The 25,323-nt window shown below is 39.9% G+C and overlaps 1 long non-coding RNA gene across 1 annotated transcript in view; it reads left to right on the forward strand.

Moving 5' to 3' along the window:
- The window catches only part of LOC132395079 (uncharacterized), a 115,895-nt gene that overhangs the window by 23,911 nt on the left and 66,661 nt on the right, over window positions 1-25,323 (forward strand). Inside the window, exon 2 of the long non-coding RNA XR_009512517.1 lies at window positions 23,138-23,268. This is a non-coding gene — a long non-coding RNA (uncharacterized LOC132395079). The remainder of the gene's footprint in view (window positions 1-23,137; window positions 23,269-25,323) is intronic.

Below are 25,323 nucleotides of genomic sequence, written 5' to 3' on the forward strand. Positions count from 1 at the left end.
TCCTATCTCTTATGTTATGTTCTTATGTTAAAATGCTTAATAGCTTTTGTAGTTCCTGGTCGTGCCTTTTTCATTGGCTATTTTACTGTTTTGGGCAATTTTGAATTTGTGCAGCCTGCAGATAATGAACACCAAGCTGAACTGAATTTGGACTCTTTCGGTTTTGTGTTTTTTATTCTGTGTTTTTGCTTGTTTTCTTGTTGCCTTTGCACGAAACGTTTTCTGCACAGGAATTGCAGTTCTTGTTGCTGTTTGCACAATTGTTTTTTTGCACATGGACGGTTGATTTTTTTTTTCTTTCAACAGGTTCCATGATTTTCTTTGTTTCATGGCTGTCTGTGGCGAACATGAATCTCAGGGTTGTATACTGCGTACATACTTTGATAATAAATGTACTTTGAATCCTTGAATCTAATAAAGTTAAAAACAGCAGGATTTGAGAGAAAATGCTTAATAGTCAGGAAGTCTAGCTTATATGGTGATTAGCAGCCATCCTTTTCAGCTCATTAACTTTGCTGCAGGAGTTCCTCGGGCTGTGTCAGAGGTCCAACCATCATCAGCGACCGTCCCTCTGTTAAAAAGTCAGAAGTGGAAAATTAGCTGATGATTGTAATTCCTCAAAAAAAATTAAATCCTGACAGCCTAAAAGAAAGGTGGGATGTCGAAAGCTAAGAAAATTTGGCCAGTTAGGAGAGTGTTGCTCCTTGACCAATGTCAGAAATTGTAAGTTGGCACTGAACTAAAAGAGCTGTTTAACTGCAGCCAAGACACTGTAATTTGCCAGCTGTTTACTGGCATCTTGTGTAAGAATATAAATTAGATGTTAAGTTCATGTGATTATATTAGTTAATTACTATGCCAGTTCTCTACATAACCCTCTCAAAAGCTGAATACTATGTGTTTATTCTGCCATCAGCTTTCCTTCAAAACAACACGAGTTTCTGCATAGATTTTGAGTAAAGGGCACCTAAGCATACTGGGAGAAGAAAACCCCATGATACAAGAGTTCCATGCATTGGGAAATAAAGAAGGAAAAGATTTGTGCCTGTGGAGTAGGGCAGTGTATGGGGTTGGCTAGGCAGAAATGAAGTTAGGATGGAATGTGAATTGATTTTCATAATAATGAATCTGCTTTTAAGTTGTTAAAAATAATTATTTTAATCTTTATATTAGGGCAATCTGTAAGTGTTCCCAGATTAGAGAGCTGAGTGATGCTGTGAGTTGTACCATGCATTCTGGTGGATGATTTTCTTATACTGCAAAAGAAATAGGAATTCACCTGTTGTCATTGCTTGGGATGGCACCTCTGTTTCACTCTAATTACAAACTGGTTACTATCAAATAGAATCAGCAAGTTTCTTCAAAAAATGCTTTTTCCCAAAAGCATTAGAAGCCAGTGTTGAGATTCTGCTGTTGAGTCATGTGTGCACTTCTCATTGGGAAGTGAGTCAGTACTATTAAAGTTTTCCGGTGGAATCTTTAAAGCAAAATCTGCCTTGGAGATCAAGGAGAAGCAGCATGGATGGAAGATGGAAAGGAAGTGATTAAATTTGGAAGAGGTTAGAGTTAAACATTTGGGACCTATGTCATGATTAGGCTGCTCAGTAGCAATCACCTGGGCATGTCAGAACATCTGGTGCACATATGCTGTGGCTGTCGGTTTTTCCTGTTTCTAAAAGGGCAGCAGCAGCAGATTAAAATCAACATGCGACAGTCAGTGAAGGTACAATTGATATTCTAGGGTCAACCTTTTTAATTTGTATGGCTTTCCAAGTTTCTGTGTGTCACACTGCCTTGGTGGACAATTCACAAAGGAGTAGTACCTGGATTCCTAACATATGCCTAAAATGCATTGGTGAATTTTCACCGTCATAGGGTGAATCTTAACTGGAATTTCCAAATGAAAGGATTTCTACTGCAAATGTCTATGACTTCTTCAATGGAAGTGCAAAGTGCGCATTTACATTGAAACTTGGACATAAAAACAAGGGCAAGTGTTTTTATCTTGTTCAAGATCTGGACTCACCTACCTACCTTCACCTCACAAATGATCATGAGAGTAAGGGCAAGTGCTATTGTGGTATTTTTAAAACACTTTTGTTATTGCTAGTTACAGTCATAAGAAATTGAGCTGGTACTCCAGAATTTCAGTATATCATCCAGTTGCTTTAACAAGTGTACTCTGTCACCAACTGATTTATAAGACCCAGATTTCAATTGCCTTGACTCACAAACAGCCCTTTACATTACCTTGGAATCTGCATTGCAGATGAGAATTTATACATCTTAGCAATGAGTTTCTTTTGCAGAATTGGTAAATCTCTATTTTCATGTAGTAATATACAGAAAAGTAGAGAATGGTGTAGAGGAATTGAGCGCATTTTCATTTTTATTCATTACCATCCAGACTTGGTGTACAAGATGTGAAGAGGTGACAAATGATGCTTTATTATTCATAGTCTCCTGACAGCAGGTTCACCGCGTCCAGATCTTTAGTTCTGTTATTTGGGATAGATTTGGCAAACTGAAGGCTAATTCTATACCTAATGCTATAGAACTTGAACTCCCTTCACGAACAATAGTCTGGAAAGGTTGAAACAGTTTTTACAGTAGATTTAATTGGTTATCTTAATAACATTTGGCATGCAAAATACGAGGGGTGGTTGATAAGTTTGTGACCTAAGGTAGGAGTCAATTTTAGAAAAGCTAGCTCATTTATTTTTCAACATAGTCCCCTCCTACATTTACACACTTAGTCCAGTGGTCACGGAGCATACAGATCCCTTCTTTGTATAAGTGGTACACAGCAGGGGTGATTGATAAGTTTGCAGGCACCTGCATTTCAACTTCTGTGAGTGATTATGCTGTAAGTTTGAAGTTAATAACTCATCTCCTCCTCCCCCCCCCCCCCGTCACAAACTTATCAATCACCCCTGTTGTGGACCACTTCTGGAGGTCCAAGATGCTGACTTCTACAAAGAAGGGATCCATATGCTCCACGACCACTGGACTGAGTATGTAAATGTAGGAGGAGACTATGTTGAAAAATAAATATGCTAGGTTTTCTAAAATTGAGTCCTTCTACCTTAGGCCAAGAACTTATCAATCACTCCTTGTATGTTTTTTTAATCTAGCTGTGCCTTGGTAATTCTTACAGGTGTTCAAACAGATTTACAGAAGACTTTCAGTGTTTGCTATATAGAATTTATGTAAGGTGTATTTCTTCCAGAGGGAAGTCTCTTCAGAATCAGAATCAGGTTTATTATCACCAGCGCGTGATGCAGAATTTGTTAACTTAGCAGCAGCAGTTCAATGCAATACATAATCTAGCAGAGAGAGAAAATAATAGTAAATCATAATCAGTAAAATACAAAATAATAATAATAAACAAGTAAATCAATTATGTTTTGAATAAATTTAAAAAAACATGCAAAAACAGAAATGCTGTATATTAAATAAAAGTGAAGTAGTGTCCAAAGAGTCAATGTCCATTGAGGAATTGGATGGCAGAGGGGAAGAAGCTGTTCCTGAATCGCTGAGTGTGTGTCTTTAGGCTTCTGTACCTCCTACCTGATGGTAACAGTGATCTTTGGAGCCTGTTAAAGGAAGAAAACAAATCATCTTAGGCAGTAACATTAAAAACAAATTTAATTGTGTAATTGTGTTAACCTGATTCTAGCTCAATTCATTTCCTAATGATATGATCTATATAAACAATATGCAAGAGGAGTTTTTCAGTGTATCTTGGTATATGTGACAATAATAAACCTAAACCAATTCCAATTTTTATCTGTAAGCTACTTGACCAAATGCATCTCAGAAAGCTTCAGATTAAATTTGTTTTAAGTACCTTTCAAGGGCAATGATTTTGAAATTATATATCATGAAATGTAAAGTGTTCTTTTCAAACTTGAAGATAAATAATGAATATCTAATAATAGTACTTGACAAATAGAAGCTTTTATCAGATCGTTTACATCAATAATAGCACTCTAAAAGCACCTGACTTGTAATACCACATTATAATATACTTCGTTCATACAGATAATTAATAATAAAATGTAACTTAATATAAAATTATTACTTCAATTATTATCATGTGGAGTTTTGCTCTTGCATAGCTCTGTGTTGATAATGGCACAGTCAGTGGAAAAAAAATGAGATGGTTAAATCTTAGTTGAGTTTCTAGAATTGGAGGCTGCTGCAGGATCTCAAGTAGCTTTGAGAGAGCCTGTATTTGGTCTAAAAGACTTGAGCCCACAATTTCAGTGCCTGAAAATGATTATTAAGATATTAGCAATATGTGAACCTTTTACTATGTGGTGTTGTACACAAAAATAAGCCCTTCCCTTTTTGTGTTTCACTGCAGGGAACTACACAAGAAATCAAATAGGCATGGGACCTTATGCTAAGAAGATCAGAGAATAGTGCTCAATGACGTAGAGCAAGTTAGATAAGTTACCTAAAGAGGCCCGTGGTTTGGGTTTCCAGGACTGACCTTGGACATGCGTAATCAGGGAGGTCTCCTTTACAATGTATGTGCAGGACTGCCTCTGCATATATGGCCTATGGAAATGCAATAGAGGCCGGTGTTGTACAAAAGCAGACACTTTTGTGTATGTTTGTGGTTTTCTATGCGTTGCATATCAATTGCTTGGAGGGCCCTTAAACGTAGATAACAAATATAGTGTAACTAAAGTAAGTCACCCTATTTTCTTTAGTTTTTATAGAAAATGGATTGCAAAGCAAAAATTTTTGCAGCTCCATATTATCTTATTTCTAGCTACATATCAGATGATTATCTGATATGTGGCTAGAAGTGGGCCTTGTTGATGCATTGACTTTTATTAGCTCTTGCTGTTTGAATTTCATCAGTCCCAGTACCCAGATCTTCCCCGTAACCTTAGAATTTAAATTTTTTTCTAAAGTGTCAATCCGCTTCCCTTACAAAGCTGTAGACTGACACTGTTTTACACCACTTTTACCAACAGTGAATTTCAGTTCATAACTTCTGTAGCATTCACTCACTTCCTTCCTGTTGTATATTTAATATTTTGGTAATCTCATATATTGTTTCGTTAAGCATTCTTTGTTACTTATATAATTCACTACAGATTATAGGTAAAAATATGTGAATTGTATACATCATCACACTATCATGTGATACGTGCATGCCTCAGTTAAACACAAACTAAGACTCACATCACTTGGCTTTCTTGTTTTCCTTTGAATTAGTTTAATGTTTTGAAGTTACAAAACATAACAGTGGCGACGAGGTGTTTTTAAAATGAAGCCGAGATGATTTACTGACCTATTGAGGTACAGTGAGATACTTAAGTGCACAGCGAGAAATGGCGAGTGGAAAAATACAGCACAGCACTGAAGAGATTGTTGAGTTTTATTTTTTAAAAAGGCAGAAAATGGAAAAATTCATGGTTCATAAAGAATGCGTACCTGGTGATAATATCATGAGTTTATCAGAAATGGCTGGGTACATCAGAAAGATAAACATGTTCAATTACCCAATGATTAACTGGCTCATGTATACTAGGCCAGTTGAACGGTATTTTGAAGCAAATGAAATAGTCAATAAGAAATGAGTACCAATTTTGCTACTCATTGGGTTTAATGGTATACAATTTTTTTAAAGTTTGGCTGCTCCAATCAAACCAGCAGAAATGAGCTTTGCTGATATTATAAAAGTAATGCTGGAACATTCAGAACTACAACCATTATTGATTACAGAATACTTTAGATTTCATATGCAAAATCAGAAGGGGATTTCATTTCATTGTATGTGGCTGAATTGAAGAAATTGGGTATTGTCAATTCAGTAAGGCCTTGATGCACTGAGATCATTTAGTTTGTGGAATCTTACAAGAAAGCATTCCAAATAGCTGCTAACACAATTGGCATTTAAAAGAGCAGTTGAAGTAGTTGTATCAATGAAAATCACAGACAGAGACACAATTGCATTGCAGTTAGGCATAAAAGTAAACAGAAACCGGCCTGGCCAAACAAATTATGTTGCTGTTGTGGCAGGGGCCCATAGTTTTAAAGGTGAAACCTGCAGAAAATGCATCAAAGAAGGATACATACAAAGAGTATGTCAGGCAGACATAAATAGGAAAGGAAAAAGATAAAAAAAAGTCAAGCTGCAGTTTCAAATAAAAGCACAAATCTACATGTTAGTGAAAAATTCGGTAATGATGACAGTGACACAGGACTGGGTGACCTTGAAATTTACAATGTAAACGTTAGCAATAGACAAGCAATATGGATTACACTAGAAAGGAGCTTCAAATTAATTAAAATGAAATTAGACTGGTTCAGCTGTTTCAGCCATTCCACAAAATGAGAGGTATTTCACAGATACTAGACTGAAGCCTGTAGATATCCAACTAAGAACTTGTACTGGAGAAAAGATAACTTGTGGGAATGACACTCGTAACCATGAAGTACAACCACGTACAAACCATATTGAGTTTGTGTGTGGTAAAAATAGGAGGGCCAACATTGTGGGGACATGATTGGTTGAGACAACTACAACTTGATTGGAAATACATCCAAAATTTGTGTGCCACATCCCCTGCAATAGAGTCAACTGAAAGCAAATGAAGAAAGATTCTGGATGATGCCACAACTGTCTCCATGCTGTATACCATGGACCATTGCCCAACAGAGGGAGAACAGGTGTTGGTGCCTGCCTGTGGTTTAAAAGCATTGTACCAAGGAAAGATCATGCTGCTCAGAGGAATTCTGGAAGTGATGAAAGCAGTGGTCCAACTGCAGCAGTTTTGGTAGGAAACATATCTGAGAAAGCTTTTGATATGTTATTCAGGCAGTTACTTGCAAAATGTGGCTTGGTTTTAATCTGGAGAACAGTTCAAGGAGCTTCAGGAAATTTGCAAACATTTGGCTTTTGTAAGTATAAAAAACCAAAATCTACTTGGTGTGCATTAAGTTTATTGCATGAACTTCAAGTGGGAGTTCAACTTCAAAAAGCTGCTTGTAAAAATAGATGCAAAGTCCAAAGCCCAGCTGGATGGATGGAAGGCCAAAAAAAAAGTAGTCAATGGAGATATGAAAACAGATTCATCAGATGATGTTGTTGATGTGGACACCCAAAGAAGAGATCAGGTTGTAAAGGGAGCAATAGGAGCATTACTAAGAGGATACTCCAGTGAACTAAACACACCTTCCCAAGATCAAGATGCACAAACTAGAATGAAGTACAGTAAAAGAAAAAGAGCAGGATAAAGAGAGAGATATAGGAGCCAGGATCAAAATAGATCCAGAGAGAAAAGCCAAGAGAAGGAGAAGAGAGGTGTCCAGAAACACTTTCTGCAGTCTTGGAATCAACTCCCAGACCTACCACAGCGGAGGCCTCAGAACCTGAGATTGTTTCACAGTCAGAAGTCTCACCTGCCAGATAGGTAGACCCCTCCCACCCCCACCAAGTCCTGTCAGGAAAGATGTTATTCCAGAAAAGTAAGAAGTCCTCCACAGTGATTAAATACTTAGGCCTGAATGGGACCATTTAATATTTACAATGTTGTGGATGTCTATATATAGTAGTTGTAGTATGTAGTATACTGCATAGAAAGTTGAGATGTACTCTTTATTGAGTTGGAGTTTATAGCTAAGCAGGAATGAGTTGTGCATTTCATATTTCAATAATATTTGAGTAATCTTGTAAATATATTAATTGTAATACACACAAAATGCTGGAGGAACTCAGCAAGCCAGGCAGCAACAATGGAAAAAAGTAAACAGTCGACAGTTTGGGCTGAGACCCCTCATCACTACTGAAAACAAGAGATGAAAGTCAGGTTAAGAAGGTGGGCGGAGGGGAGAAAGATGTACAAGAAGTAGGTGATAGGTGAAACCGGAAAAGGGTGAAATAAAGAGCTGAGAACTCGTTGACCGTATGACATGGGAGCAGAATTAGGCCATTTGGCCCATCGAGTACTCCACCATTCAATCATCCTGCTCAGCCCCACTCCCCAGCCTTCTTACTGTAACCTTTGATGCTATGACCAATCAAGTAACTATTAATCTCCACCTTAAATACACCCAACAACCTGGCCTCCACAGCTGCCTCTGGTAACAAGTTCCACAAATAAAACCAGCCTCTGACTATAGAAATTACTCTGCACCTCTGTGTTAAATGGACACCTCTCTATCCTGAGGCTATGCCCTTTTGTTGTAAACTCCCCCACTATGGGAAACATTCTTTCCACATCTACTCTGTCTAGGCCTTTCATCATTCAAAAGATTTTAGTAAGATGCCCTCTCAACCTCAGTGAGTATAGGCCCAGAACCGTTGCATGTTCCATGTATGATAACTTTTTTATTCCCAGAATCACCTTTGTGAATCTCCTCTGAACCAATGGTAACATTGTATTTGCCTTCGTCACCACCAACTCAATCAGCAAGTTAACCTTTAGGGTGTTCTGCACAAGGACTCTCTAGCCCCTTTGCATCTCAGATTTTTTGGATTTTCTCCTTATTTAGAAAATAGTCTGCACATTTATTTCTTCTACCAAGGTGCATGACCTTGCATTTTCCAACATTGTATTTCATTTGCCACTTTCTTGCCCATTCTCTGAATCTGTCTAAGTCCTTCTGCAGCCTTCCTGTGTGCTCAACACTATCTGCCACTCCACCAATTTTGTATCATCTGCAAACTTGGCAATAACTTGGATTGTTGAAAGAGATACTGGGCTGGAGAAGGGAGAATTTGATAGGAGAGGACAAAAAGGCCTTGGAAGAAAGGGTAGGAGGAGGAGCACTAAAGGAAGGTGATGGGCAGGTAAGGAGATAAGATGAGAGAGGGAAATGGGAATGGGAATTGATGAAAAAGAGTGGTGGTGGAAGGGAACTGGTTTGGTCTGGTTCCAGAAAGAAGTGGAAGGTTTTGGGGCTTTCCTGAGGCGGGGGGGGGGGGGGGAGAAATGGAGGTGTCTAGGGACTGGACATTCATAGTGAAAATGAGGAGACCAGAGCTAGGGAACTTGGTGTCAATGAAAAAATCAAGGGTGTTAGAATTGTCACAGATGTAGGTAGGAAGAGATTGAACCAGTGGGAATAAAAAAAGAGTCATGGTGTGCAGATATAAGTTCAGTGGGGCAGAAAGAAACAGAAACAATGGGACTATCTGGACAGGCAGGTTTATGGATCTTGGATAGGAGGAGCACTATGGGTTTAGTGGCAGTGGATGGGAGATCCCCAGAGTTGATAAGATCTGTGATGGTGCGGATGACAATGGCTTGGTGTGCTTTAGTGGGGTCCTGTTCAAGGGGTAAGTAAGAGGAGGTGTCTGAGAGTTGTCGCTTGGTTTTGGTAGAGATCAGTCTGCTAGACTACCATAGTACCCCCCCCCCCCCTTATTTGCGGGTGAAGTGACACTTCACCTGTGAGTCTGTTGAGGTCATCTAGTGTATCGGGTGTGCCCCGTGTGGTGTTCCTGTTTATCAGTGAGACCTGAAGTCTGAAGTAGCTTGGGAGACTGCTTCACCGAGCACCTTCACCAGAAAAAGTGAGATCTCCCGGTGGCCACCCATTTCTATTCCATTTCCTATTCCCATTCTGTCATGTCAGGCCATGAGACCACACTCAGGTTGGAGGAGCAACACCTTGTATTCCGTCTGAGTAGCCTTTAACCTGAATGGTATGAATATCGATTTCTCGAACTTACGTTAATTGCCCCCCCCCCGTTCACCATTTTCCTCTCTCACCTTACCTCCTTACCTGCCCATCACCTCTCTCTTGTGTTCCTCCTCCTTCCCTTTCTTTCATGGCCTTCAGTCCTCTCCCTTCAGATTCCCCCTTCTCCACTTTACCTTTTTCACCAATTGACTTCCCAGCTCTTTCATTCACCCTTCCCCCTTTCCCAGTTTCACCAATCACCTACTACCTTGTACTTCTTCCTCCCCTCCTCCCCCCTTTACTCTGACTTCTCATCTCTTTTTTACAGTCCTGATAAAGGGTTTTGGCCTAAAACATCGACTCCTCTTCTGTGGATGCTGTCTGGCCTGCTGAGTTCCTTTAGCATTTTCTGTGTATTATTTTGTTTTCTAGCATCTGCAGACTTCCTCTTGTTTGTAAGTATATTGTTTGATTAAGCATTCTTTGTTGTTTGTATATTTCCCTACAGGTTATATGTAAAGGTATGTGAATTGCATACGTCATCATGCTACCACGTGTCACATGCACACTTCGCTTAAACGCAAATTAAGACTTGTACCTCTTGGCTCTTTTAATCTTTGAATTAGTTTAATGTTTTGAAGTTAAACAACACTTTTTGTGTAAATTTAAAAAATTCCTTGAACTATCAACTACTGGGAATAGCTTCTTTCCATTCATTATTATCATTCATATTCTCAGCTTTCTTTATTGCAAAATAAAAAAAAAATTCCAGCTTCTTTAATCTAATCTTATAATTGGAATTTCCTGCCTCTGTTGACAATCTAGTAATTTTTTTTTTGCTGTGTCTTTTCTCTGACTTTCACATTCTCTTAAAGTGATATGACCACATCTGCACATGGTATAGCTAGTGGTTTATATATTTTCATTGTAACCTTTAGAATGTTAAAGAACAACTTTCCTATGTTAAATTTCATGTGTCAATTGTCTGTCAATTCTGCCAATCTACTGTTAATGTCTTGACTCTTTGCCGCACTTCCAAGCTCTGTGTAATTCACTGATTTGAAAATGTTAACATAAACACAGTCATTAATCATTATGAAGAATGGCAATGATCCTATCTTTGACCCCGGTGGATCAGCATCACCATCCTTCATCCATAATTAACATTTGCATTAACTCTTGCGTTAGCCCAATTTTCTAACTCTTGTTCTATAGGCCTCAGTTTTGCTAACCACCCTTTTGTAAAGGATTTGGTCAAGTCCTTGAATATCCAAGTAAGGATGTTTACTGCATTCCCTTTAACATACTTTTCTAATATTTAATCAGGTTGGTCATCCATGATTTTCTTATAATGCATCTATCCTGGAGTTGTCAAGCACATGCTTTTATGCATTTTGTTCACAGGCATTACTGTTGCCATTTTTCAGTTTTCGCATCCCCTGTATAATCTTGGATACATCCCAGTGCAACAAGTGACTTCTTCAAGCAGAGCCAGACCATTGCCACTTGATCCTGATCAAATTTAGTATATCAATTATTTCTTTTACTTATTAATATAATTATGTTAGCAATCCTCTTCTTTCATAAAAAGTGAAACGGGGGTCATTTGCATTTACTTTTCCATCTTCACCTTTGCCATTCTGGATAGAATATTTTACTTCAACTTGATTGATTTTTCCCATTCTCTGTGTAAAAATAAAAATAATGCCTCATAAGCCTCCTTTAAAGTTCCTCTCTTGCCTTAAAGCTATGCCTTGTGGCATGTGAAGGAAGTCTGACTATTTATCCAGTCTGTGTGCCTCATAATTTTATATCAGGTCATCCTTCAGCTTCTGAGGCTCCAGAAAAAAAGTTTCCACCCTCTCCTTAGACAACATCTTGGTGAATCACTTCTGCACTCTCTGCAAAGTAACACAGCAACCAGAATTGCTCCCTGTACTCCCAAGTGTGGCCTAACCACAATTTTGTATAGCTCCATCATGATTTCCTACTTTTAAGCTCAGTGCCCCAACTGATGAAGGTAAATTTGGAATATGCCTTCTTTACCATCCTATACAAGTATGCCCCATCTCTATTTCTTTAAAGCAAATTTTCTTAACAACATACGAGCCTATTCTGATATGGAATGATTAAACTGGTGTAAGTTGAATCATTAAATATGATTGGTAATTATGTGTGGGCATAGAAGGAAATTGAGTCATGCTCTCCCATGTACACAGTGTATGCTCTTTTGCTTAATTTCAATTTTACCTTCCGGCTTCATTCACCCATGTAGCCACATTAATATAAAAGTGTAAAACAGCACAGTTTTATAAATGTTAAAGTAAAATGTAATAAAATGTTGAACATTCCCCATCATCAGGCAGCATGTGCAAAGGAAGAAGCAGATAACATTTTCGGCCAATGATCTTTAGATCAGAACTAGGAAAAGTTAGAGATAAAAGTGGCTCAAAACTGGGTCCCTTAGTGCCCATTTGTCTTGTATAATTAGCTCATAAAAACCATTCAGTGCATTTAAAGGAAAGAAAAAATGGCAATCATGAAATTTGCCAAGGTACTTCAGGTTTCACTTCTGCAAGGCAGTGAGTTAGTTCTGCAGCTGTTGACGTTCAATGAGCATGTGTTTTTTTCCAGACATAAGCTAACTACTGTGTGCATGTTCACTCACAGTTCATTTCTGAATACATCCTGCTACTTTTCAGCTTCGTCCGTAATTTAAGTGGATGCTGCTGACTTAGGAACTTAATCGTATGTTAGTTGGATACCATCTTTAGAGTCTGTTGTAATCTTTTCTTGTAGTTAAGTGCTCATATCCTTATAGAATGAGGCTGCAAGTAGCTATATAAGCAAGGGAATCCTACTACTGGATTGGGTACATAGAGTGGATCAGATGCGGTGTGTCCCAGTAGATACACACATTCCCATTAAAAAAGGAATTTCCTCAAGGTGTTTGGAAACACCATATTCTATGTAGACTTTCCCATGAACATCTCTTTGCTATGGACTTAGTGATCTGCTGCAGTTTGGCTATTATGTCCCTTACTTGGGAACAAGTAGGAGAGACCAAAGAGAGTCAATGGACATTGTTGACTTGGACTTTCAGAATGCCTTTGACAAGATGCCACACAAGATTGCTAAACAATTTAAGAGCCCATGGTTTTACACGGAAAGAACTAGCACAGTTAGAAGATTGGATGACTAGCAGAAGCCAATGAGTGGGAATAATTGGATACATTTCTGGTTAGCTGCCAGTGACTAGTGATGTTCCATAAGGATCTGTGTTAGATCTGCGAGTTTTCACATTATATTTTAATGATGAGCATGATGGAATTGATGACTTTATAGCCAAATTTGTGGAAGATACAAAGATAGCCGATGGGGCAGAAAGTGTTGAGGAATCAGGGAATCTGCAGAAGGACTTAGACATGTTTGGATAATAGACAAAAATAGCATGTATATGATTATCCATTTTGGTAGAAGACGTACAGGGATATGCTATTTTCTAAATGGGGAGATATTTCAGAAATAGGAGGTGGAAAGGATTTCATAAAGGTTACCTTGCAGGTTGAGTTGGTTGTAAGGAAGGCTAATACAATGTTAGCATTCATTTCAAGTGGACTAGAATTTAAAAGCAAGAATTTAATACTGAGATTTCAAAAGGCTTGGTGAGACCATATTTGGATTATTTTCTGCAGCTTTGGGCCCAAGTATTAAATAAAAATGTGTTGATGATGGGGCAGGTCTAGAAAGGTTTATGGTGATGATTCTGTGGCTGAAAGGGTTCATGTGTGAGGGGCATTTGATGGTTCTAGGCCTGTACTAACTGGAGTTTGGAAGAATGAAGAGGATCTCATTGAAACCTTTTGGTCTAAATACATAATTTGAAGTGCATGTTAAACCTCTACAAGGCAGTAACTGGGCACCAATGTTGATAACCAGAGATGGAAATATATTGTTTCCACATACCTGCCATCAATATGCTAGGCACCATTCCCTAACTAGAGTTCACTCACCTGAGTCTGGATATTAATTTTTGTTGCGAATCTTTGACAAAGAAAAAATTGCAGGAATTTTTGCATCTAAGCATGATATATTTTACTGTCTCTGCCATGTGACCCTGTCCATGCAGTGGAAGATGATAATCGTGTATTGCAAGCAGAGAGAAAAAGCTGTCAGGAAGGAACCACTCTATGTTTTTAATCTTTACTGTTTTCAGGCCACCTCTGGGATAATTTCTTGGGTAGTGTATACAGGTTTCTGCTTCCTCTGAAGAGGTTTGTGTGCACTGTGCATATTTTTGTTCCTCCATATTATAGACTGTCTCCACTTCTGTTCAGTGAAGGAATCTCTGCTCAAATGTGGCATCTCTTTTTCATGCAGAGAATGATCTGCTGACCTCCAGCATCTCTTCTCATCCAAAACAGTGAAATGCTCAATTGAAGCATTTCCTTGCCCTGGATGATGGAAAGCTATTCATGGGTAGCATCACGGTTTCCTCTGAGAGTGTCAATTTTCTTACAAACATTGCTCCATAGTGAGATGTCACTATTCTGCAATTGAACCAAAGTGGCAGAGATCACCTCTTGCCACTTGGCCTTGGTTCACCTGGAAACAGTTATACCTACATTATGCTGCTGTCTATTGATTAGAGTTCTGTTCAACAAACTCCCAAAACTAGGCCTCTGTATCTCCCACGATAACTGGATCCTTGACTTCCTCATCAGGACACCTGAGTAAGAATAACGACTTTTCCTCACTGACGATCAATTCTGGCCGATTTCAAGGAGGTGTGCTTAATCCACTGCTTTGTTCTTGTATGTCCACGACTGGGTAACTAGGCACAGTTCAAATGCCACCTATAAATTTGCCAATGACACTACCAATGAATTTCAGATGGCGATGAGGAGCTGTACAGGATTGAAAAAGACCAGCTGGTTCAGTGGTGTCGCAACAACAACCTTGAACTCAGTATCAGTAAGACCAAGGAATTCATTGTGGACTTCAGGAAGAATAAGTCAAGGGAACACATACCAGTCTTTATCCAGAGATAAGAAATGGAAAGGGTGAGCAGTTCCTGGGTGTCAACAACTCTGAGGATCTATCTTGGGTGCAGTACAAATTACAATTACAAAGGGTGCAATTACAAAGAAGGCAAAACAGCAGGTATATTTCATTAGGAGTTGAAGAGATTTGTAATGTCACCAAAGATGATCACAAATTTCTACTAATGTACTGTGGAGAACATTGCAATTGGATGCATCACAGTCCACGTTGTAGGGGCCACAGAACAGGATTGGAAAAAGCTGCAGAAAGTTATAAACTCAGCTATTTCCATCATGGGCACTAATCTTCACAGCATCAAGGCCACCTTCAAAAGGCAATGCCTCAAAAGTGCGGCATCCATCATTAAGGATCCCCATCACTGAAGACATGCTGTCTTCTCATTGCTACCATCAAGGACTAGGTTTAGGTATAAAAGCCTGAAGACACAGTCTCAACATTTCAGGGACAACCTCTTCCTCTCCACCATCAGACTTTTGAATGGACAATGAGTCTATGTGCGCTACCTCACTTTTTGTTTCTCTTTTCTCGATCTTTTTGCACTACTTATTTAATTTATATATATATATTTCTTATTGTAATTACTAGTTTTTATATTATTTATTGCAATGTACTGCTGCCATAAATCAACAAAATTTCCTGACATATGCCACTGATATTAAACCTGACTCCTAATGTCTCAGCTGGGTCTGGAACACATGGTTGCAATAAGAGTTTGAGTGGCCTGTGCTTGTGTCTTTACAGCAGCTGTCACCTTTTCCAATAGCTGCGGTTGAGGGGTTTATTGTAAGTAATAACAAAGATGAGACAGTGGCCTCCAGAGAGGAGCACTCTGCTGGGGAAACATGTCAAAGGATGCTTCCATTTTCCATATCATCTCCTGTACTCAGTCAGAAAAGCCATAAAAACAGTAAAATTGTGGCCCTCAACTGACTCCTTTAGATGTATGGATTTGGGAACCCTCTCTCCAGTGAGCTTTCACTTCAGATTTCTGACACCTGTGATAAATTGTAGTCCACTGGTCCCATGGTGCCATCCTTGTGATCCACTGGTTCCGAACCTTTTTTTTGCCATGGATCAAAGGGTCTGTGGACCCCACATCGGGAACCCCTGTTCTAATCTAATCATCCCTTGCAGTGCAGTTTCCGAACTGATACTTTCGATTTTTATGTATGTTCATCGTCATAACTCTCATCTTCTTCTCCCCTCTCCTTCCAGCGTGTTGTTGCTCTGTTAGTTCTGGCGTTTAACTCTGCTCTTTCCATTGTCTCCTGCTTTGCTTTCTTTCCTTAAATATCCCATCAAATTCCTTTCTTCTTTCCACTGATCCCTCTGGCGTTGCCAACTCAATCTCTTCATTCTCATGTGTGGCCCCAGTAGCTATGACTTCAGAATCAGAATCAAGTTTATTATCACTGGCGTGTGTCGTGAAATTTATTAACTTGGCAGCGGCAGTTAAATGCAATACATAATATAAATATAGAAGAAAATTAATAAATAAATAAGTAAATCAATTACAGTATACGTATATTGAATGGATTAAAAATCATGCAAAAACAAATATATTTAAAAAATGCAGGAGCAAGGGTCCATTTAGGAATCAGATAGCAGAGGGGAAGAATCACTGAGTGTGTGCCTTCAGGCTTCTGTACCTCCTGACTGATGGTAACAGTGAGAAAAGGGCATGCCCTGGGTGCTGGAGGTCCTTAATAATGGACGCTGCCTTTCTGAGACACCGCTCCCTGAAGATGTCCTGGGTACTTTGTAGGCTGATACCCAAGATGGAGCTGATGAGATTTACAACCCTCTGCAGCTTCTTTCAGTCCTGTGCATATCAGACAGTGATGCAGCCTGTCAGAATTCTCTCCATGGTACAACTATAGAAGTTTTTGAATGTATTTGTTGACATACCAAATCTCTTCAAGCTCCTAATGAAGTATGGTCGCTGTCTTTCCTTCTTTATAACTGCATCGATATATTGGGACCAGGTTAGATCCTCAGAGATCTTGACACCCAGGAACTTGAAGCTGCTCACTTTCTCCACTTCTGATCCCTCTATGAGGATTGGTATGTGCTCCATTGTCTTGCCCTTCCTGAAGTCCATAATCAGCTCTTTTGTCTTACTGACATTGTGTGTCAGGTTGTTGCTGTGGCACCACTCCACTAGTTGGCATATTTCCCTCCTGTTCGCCCTCTTGTCACCATCTGAGATTCTACCAACAATGGTTGTATCATCAGCCAATCTATAGATGATATTTGAGCAATGCCTAGCCACAGTCATAGAGAGAGTAGAACAGTGGACTAAGCACACACCCTTGAGGTACACCAGTGTTGATCGTCAGTGAAGAGGAGATGTTATCATCGCAGAGATTGTGGTCTTCCGGATAGGAAGTTGAGGATCCAATTGCAGAGCGAGGTGCAGAGGCCCAGGTTCTGCAACTTCTCAATCAGGATTGTGGGAATGATGGTATTAAATGCTGAGCTATATTCAATTTACAGCATCCTGACATAGGTGCTTGTGTTGTCCAGGTGGTCTAAAGCCATGTGAAGAGCCATTCAGATTGCATCTGCCATTGACCTATTGTGTGGAAAGGCAAATTGCAATGGGTCCAGGTCTTTGCTGAAGCAGGAGTTCAGTCTAGTTATGACCAACCTTTCAAAGCATTTCATCATTGTAGCTGTGTGTGCTACCGGGCAATGGTCACTAAGCCAGCTCACATTATTCTTCTTAGGCACTGGTTTAATTGTTGCCTCTTTGATGCAGCTGGGAACTTCCACCTGTAGCAGAGAGAGGTTGAAAATTTTCTTGAATTCTCCTGTCAATTAGTTGGCACAGTTTTTCAGAGCCTTACCAGGTATTCTACTGGCACCTTTTGCCATACGGGGGTTCACTCTCTTTAAAGACAGCTTAACCTTGGCCTCTGAGACAGAGATCATAGGTCATCAGGTGCAGCAGGGATCTTCACAGCTGTAGTTGTGTTCTCCCTTTCAAAGTGGGCATAAAAGGTTTTGAGCTCATCTGGTAGTGAAGCATCACTGCCATTCATGCTGTTGAGTTTCGCTTTGGAGGAAGGACTGTCTTGCAAACCCTGATAGAGTTGTCGTGCATCTGATGTCGCCTCCAACCTCATTCGAAATTGTCCCTTCACCCTTGAAATAGCCCTCCGCAAATCATACTGGTTTATTGGTACAGGCTTGGATGCCACTGATCTAGCCTTCAGCAGACAACATACCTCCTGGGTTCATCCACGGTTTTTGATTTGCTAATGTTCAGTAAGTCTTTATAGGCACACACTCATCCACACAGGTTTTAATGAAGTCAGTAACAACTGCAGCATACTCATCCAGGTGCGAAGATGAATCCCTGATTACAGTCCTGTCCACCGATTCAAAGCAGTCCTGTGGGCGCGCCTGTGCTTCCCTTGTCCAAACCTTCTTGGTCCACACTACTGGTGTTGCAGTCTTCAGTCTCTGCCTATACTCAGGGAGTAGAAGTACAGCCAGGTGATCAGACTTCCTGGAGTGAGGGCGTGGAATAGCACGGTGGGTTTTCTTGATGGTGGTGTAACAATGGTCCAGTGTGTTGTGTAGTATTGATATTAGACCATATTGATAAAGCATCATGGGTGGTAGTGAGATTGAGCACTGCTGACCAAATCGGGTCGAAGTAATCATTAGTATTAAGCATTGGTGCACATGCTATTTAATTGAACTAGAATAGAACTTCTGAAGTTAGATTTGATTGTTATTATAAACATTATTGTTAAAGATCTTCTGGGTCTCAGGACATAGGAATATAAGTAATGTTTGTGCAATCTGTATTCAATACACACAAATGCTATGTTCAATGAATGGCAAATTGTCTACTCACTGTGTAAATTTTGACAAAGTATTGTCGTTATGAGTGAGTTATAATGATAATTAGTAGTAGAATGCTCTAACTGGATCCATCATTACTTCATTAACATGTGCTCTGCAATGAAGCATAACAAAAATGAAACCTTCATTTTTATTCATCTTTTCAACTTTTGACTAATCATTGCTTGACGTACTTCTCTTTCAAGTGTATCTACATCCTCTCAGATCTTGACTCTGGAAATCCCAGTGGTACTCAACAGACAATTTCTTGATTCCTGCACTGCATAGTGATGATAGTGCTTTTCTTCTTTTTTTCAAATAATGTAGCCAGGGAATAAAAACCTACAGGTCCTGCATTTTGAATTTTTGCTCATTAATCAGAGTTGTAAAGATTAAAGTAATTTATTAGAACAAGGTCTTCATTCTTCATGCAGTTTTCTTCACTCTAATCAAGGGTTTTAGCCTAATACTCTCCTTTCCCAAGTATATCAATTATACCCATCTCATCCTGTTTACAGTTACCATTCTATAGATTTATTAGTGTACCCACACAAAAAAATTCTCAGGGTTATATGTGGTGACATGTTTATACTGTGATAATAAACTTCACTTTTTACTTTACTTTAATAGGAATGGGAAGCCAACAGTCATCGTGAAAATTGTAAATCCTGTTTCTTAGTCATTTCCTGCTCAGAATTAAAATATAATTTAACTATTTCCTATTGGAAAACTGCAATTTCTTGTAGGGTGATTAGGGTCTATAGATGTAATTAATGGACATTAATAATCAATTTTAAAAATTCCTCTTGAGGAATATTAGTAGCATTCAGATATTTTATACAATTTTTGCTATGATTCGTTTGAGAACATTTTGTAATTTGCTGGAAGTGGGAAGATAGATTTTGAAAGCCCCTTGTTAGATATACAGTCATTTTCTGGTTACGTTGCTGGATTCAACTTTTTGGTAAATTTTAAGGAAGTTACTTTTAAAAGTTTGGAAATCCATCTTAAGCTCCTACATAATTTAACATTATGAATTAACAATTTTAGAGCCTCTCTAAAGATCTGCAAACAAGTGGAATTACTAAAAACTCTAATTGTTGTTTACTTAGCTCAGTGAACTATCAAAATTCACAGCATATAACTTGTAGTTAATATTCCCATGATATTTTTGCACAAATTCCACTGATTTATGTCAATTTGCAATGAAAAGAATCAATGCACTTCAGCTGTCTTTACCATAATGAATGGTAGAATTTAGCAAAAGCACTATTCTTTTCATTGAGAGATTTTAGAATGCTCCTTAACTATTTTTGAGTGCAGGATCCATTCAAGTAGCAATAAAAGCTGACTGTGGTTATTGATAATTAATTACCCATCCATATTTTCAGGAATTCATCCGAGCAGCGTCTTAGGCCGACAACTTCTTCAACGACCTTCCTTCCATCTGAAGTTATAAGTGGCGATGTTTGTTAATGATAGCATAAAGTTCAGTTCCATTTGTATCTTTTCAACAAAATAAATGAACCATGCCTTCATGCAGAAAAATCTGTGCAATATTCAGGTGAGCTCATAAGACCGTAAGATATAGTAAGCAGAATTGGACCATTTGGCCCTTTGAGTCTGCTTGGCCATTTCATCATTGCTGACTCATTTTTCCACTCATCTCCAAATCTCCTGCCTTCTCCCCGTGTCCCTTCATATCCTGACCAACCAAGAATCTAACAACCTCTGCCTTAAATATATGTAAATGACAAGTAATATTGGTAGCACAAAATAACGGTCAATGACAATCTCCACAAGACAGAATCAGTATTCTATGGCTTCGCCATTGCCGAATTTCCCTCCTGTCAATATCTAGTTTGGGGGGAGGCATGTATCTTTGACTAGATGCCCAACTAGGGCACCCATGTCAACAAGTGAAGGTCAGAGGCTGGGTATCCTGAACCATCTACATATTTTGAGTTAGCTTCAAGGCACAAATCAACAGTGTGATGGAATTTTTCCACTTTCTTGATTGAGCGCAAATGACCCTAGTACCATCCTAGACAAAACAGCCGTACTTAATGAAAACCCATGTTCATTCTTTCCACCACTGACACAGTTTGTGGCATCTGCAAAACTTGACCAGGCTAATCTGTCAGCACCAACCAAATCTGTGAACTGCAGCACCAAGGACAACAAGACCCAAGATACACCTAAGAAGACCATAATCTGCAGTTTCCTCTTTGAAGTCACAAAGCAGCTTGATGTAGAAATATGTTGTCAGTCACTCATCATCTTTGGATCTAAATCTTATGACTTCCATCCCAATGCCATTGTGTGACACTTTAAGCTTAAGAATTGTGCAGTTTCACAAAGTTAACTCACCACTGCAGTATTGGGGCAGTAAGTGATGGCCTGGTGATACATACACTAACATATGGAGGCCCCAGACTTGCAATGTTTTGTTCCTAATCTGGAATGCCATATCCAGAGAATCATAGGTACACAAGCAACTTATGAGAACCAGGTTGTTGCTGTTTGTAACTCAAAACATAAAACTAGTAGAAGGAAAGACATGGAACCGGGAAACGTGTGTCTACATTGTTTTTTACTCTAGTGAGGTAAGGACTTATGAAATGGTAGCATTATGACATATGCCATTCACGTACTTTTACATCTAATCTGTAATGAATTATGTAAACAAAGAATGCTTAACCAATCTACATACTGTATATAGCTCTCTAGATACAGTTTTGTGCAAAAGTCTAGGTACTGTGTGTTTATGTGTGTGTGTATTTACACAGTATATTATATAATAGAATAAATAACATATATAATATATAACAGCATATTATCTTTTAAGTTGTCCCATTCATGCCTAAAGATTTAATTCCTGTGGAGGATTTCTTACTCTTGTGGAATAATGTCTTTCCTGACAATGGGGTGGAAGCCTCTCTGCTTGGCATGTGAGACCTGTGGCTGTGAAACAAACTCAGGTTGTAGGGCCTCTGTGGTGATTGTAGGAGTTGACTTTGGGACTGCAGGAAGTGGTTCTGACAGCATTGAACACCCTTCTCTATCAATTGATTCTGAGAAATTTTAGAACACAGAACATAGAACATTACAGCACAGTACAGGCCCTTCGGCCTGCAGTGTTGTGCCAACCCTTAAATCCTGCCTCCCATATATCCCCCTCACCTTAAATTCCTCCATATACCTATTTCTCAACTGATTGATGTGTCATCTCCAGATAACATCAGACACCATCTCCACTGTGTAGGGGAGTGTATTTAGAGTGGTCCTGAATCTTTCCATGTACCTACTTTTGATCATCTCTGTAGACTCTTGCCAGGACTGCTTGTCCAGGAGTGAAACATTGAATCTCCTTGTTTAAAAAGCCCTCAATTTATCTCAGCTGTTTGTCCTGTGGACTCCTCCTGAAATTGGGCTTGAGGAGATCCAAGTGTGGGTGGAAGGGACGACCCAGGAACAGTGCATTCTTTAGTCTCTGAACAAACCTTCCTGCCAAGTCTTTTGTAGCTGGGTGGTATGGTGCAGATGTAATATGCCTTAATCCATTTTTTTTTCAGGAATGACTGAAGTTTTTCCACAGTGAACAGTAGTCCATTGTCACTGACTAGGTGTTCTGGAACACCAGTTTTGGAGAAGAGGCTTCTCAACATATCAACAGTATGCGAGTCTATAGATGAGGCTATCGTGAACACTTCTGGCCACGTTGTAGCTCTCTTCTTCCATCTCCATCTGAAGTGCTTCCCTTTAGAGAGGTTTGCAAAGATATCCTCTACTTCCAAAAAATCTGTGCCCGTTCAATGGTCTGGTAAAATCCACATGAATCCTCTGCCAAGGCAATGCAGGCGATTCCCAGGAATGGAGGGATGCTGCTCTTGGCACCTTCTGGATGTGTTGGCATCCTGAACAGTGCATGGAAAGCTGCTCAATCTGCTGATCTACTCCAGGCCACCAGACAAAGTTTCAAGCCGATGCTTTCATTTTGACCACACCTAGGTGACTGGATGTAGATCCCCCAACACTTCAGCTCTTAGGTTGGAGGGTACAACCACTCTCAATCACCAAATACGGCAACACCTGTCAAGGACAAGTTAATCCCAGCGCTGGTAGAAATGGGGAGCTGCTGCACATTCAAGCCTTGTTGGATGGCCATATAGACCTGAGACAGTGTGGTTTTTTCCCGGTTTCCCTTTGGGTCATCTCTGCCATAATAAGGAATCTTTGGATGTGTATTAGGGAGAGTATGTCAAGAGGAGTATCCTCTTTTGTAAATTTTCCAGGTGTTCCCTTTTCCAAGGGTAAATGGAAGACTTCATCAGCACGTCCATGATTAGATGTCCTCTTGAATTCAATCTTATAATTGAAACAGAGCCCATCTCTGCATTCGTGCCACAGCTGTTAGTGCAACACCTTTCTGTGGAGTGAAAATGGACACTAGTGGTTAATGATCAGTAATGACAGTAAACTTTACACAAGTACTGGTTGAAACATTTTACACCCCAAACCAGACTCAAGGCCTCCTTGTCAATCTTTGCTTAATTTTTCTCTGCAGCAGTAAAGGAACGTGATGTAAGGCTTATGGGACATTCACTTCCATCACTCCTAACATGTGGCATGACTGTGTCTACACCAGAAGGCGAGGCGTCACAGGCAAGCTTCACTGGACGATGTGGATCATAATGTGTGAGTGCCGTGTCTGATGTCACCATTTCCTTTGCCTTTTGGAAAGCCACCTCACACTGCTTTGTCCATTGTCATTTCTTCCTGATCTGTGGTAATGAGCTTAAGGGGTGGAACCCAGGAACCCATTATAGTAATTGACAGATTCTAAAAAAGACTGCAACTGTGACACATCCTTTGGCTTGGGGGATCCACCACTGCTTGAATGTTCTCAGCACACTTGACTAATATGTGTGTCAATAGTGTGGTTTAAAGCAGGTGTTCCCAACCTGGGGTCCCTGGATCCCTCAGTTAATGGTAATGTGTCATCCAGGTAACACTGAGTGGCTGGGCATCCTTGCAGCAGCTGTTCCATAGCTTTCTGCTAGATGCCAGATTTCTCTCCAGAGAGGTTTGCAAAGATATCCTCTAGCCTGGGGACAGTATATTGATCTATTTTCAGTACTGGGTTGATGGTGACCTTAAAGTCACCAACAGACCCATTATTCTTTGCTACTGGGACCACTGGTGTTGCCCATGAGCACTCCTCAACCTGGAAAGAACTACTACAGCCCCCAAGTAATCTAGCTCACTGGCTACTTTATCACAGGTGGTATAAGGAACCAGATGAACTTTGTAAAAAGGTCCATTCACATACCACCCCACCCCTCCGTGTCCAGCACATAATTATCCACAACTTCTGCCATCTCCAACAGGAACCCACCACCAAACACATCTTTCCCTCGCACCACCCCCCCCCCCACTCTCTGCTTTCTTCAGGGATCACTCCCTACTTGACTCCCTTGTCATTCATCCCTCCCCACTGATCTCCCTCCTGGCACTTATCCTTGCAAGTGGAACAAGTGCTACACTTGTCCCTACACCTCCTCCCGCACTACTATTCAGGGCCCCAAACAATCTCTCCAAGTGTTCAGTTTAGTTTTTGTACTGTGTCGTGTAACACCATGGTCCTGGAAAACATCGTCTCATTTTTACTATGTACTGTACATAGCAGTTATGGTCAAAATGACAATAAAAGTGACTTGACTTGACTTGAAGTGAGGTAACACTTCACCTGTGAGTCAGTTGAAGCCATATACTATATCCAGTGCTCCTGATGTGGCTTCCTGTTTATTGGTGAGATTCGACATAGATTGGGAAATCACTTTGCCAAGCACCTACACTCCATCCACCAAACAAAGTGAGACCTTCCAATTGGCCACCCATTTTAATTCCACTTCCTATTCCCATTCCAATATGTCTATCCACTGTTGTGATGAGGCCACACTCAGGTTGGGGGAACAACACCTTATATTCCATATGGGTAACTTTCAACCTGATGGCACGAACATCAATTTCTCAAACTTCTGGTAATGCCCGCCCCCACTCACCTTCACCATTTCCTATCCCCTTTTCCCTCTCACCTTATCTCCTTACCTGTCCATCACCCCACTTTACTTTCTTCCATGACCTTTTGTCCTCTTCGATCAGCCCTGTATCTCCTTTACCTATCAACTTCTCAGCTCTTTACTTCGTCCCTCCCCCTTCAGGTTTCACCTATTACCTTGTGTTTCTCTTTCCCTTCCCCACCTTTCACACCCACTCCTCAGCTTTTTATCTCCAGTCCTGCCGAAGGGTCTTGGCCTGAAACGTCAAATCCACTATTTTCCATAGATGCTGCCTGGCCTACTGAATTCCCCAGCATTTTGTGTGTGTTGCCTGGGCTTTGTAAAACTTGGGTGTGGCATTTTCATTTAACACTGTTACCCTTGATATGTCTTGAGTTTTCCACTGTCATTCCGGAACACTGCTGTGGCAGCATTATCCAGTATTTTAATTTGCTTTGAGTTGACGCTTTTGCAGGGGATGTGACATGGAAATAGTGGCTGGAACTCCAATCAAGTTGTAGTTATCTCAGCCAATCATACCCCCCCTCCCCCCCCCCGATTTTATCACATACAAAGCCATTGTAGCTTGTCAGTTGTTGTTTCTCACTGTTACAACTATCATTCTCACAGGTATTATCTTTTCTCCAGTATACATTCTTAGCTGGCTTCAGTTTAGTATTTTTGAAATGTT

This window comes from Hypanus sabinus, chromosome 6, assembly GCF_030144855.1.
Source record: "Hypanus sabinus isolate sHypSab1 chromosome 6, sHypSab1.hap1, whole genome shotgun sequence".
Taxonomy (NCBI): domain Eukaryota; kingdom Metazoa; phylum Chordata; class Chondrichthyes; order Myliobatiformes; family Dasyatidae; genus Hypanus; species Hypanus sabinus.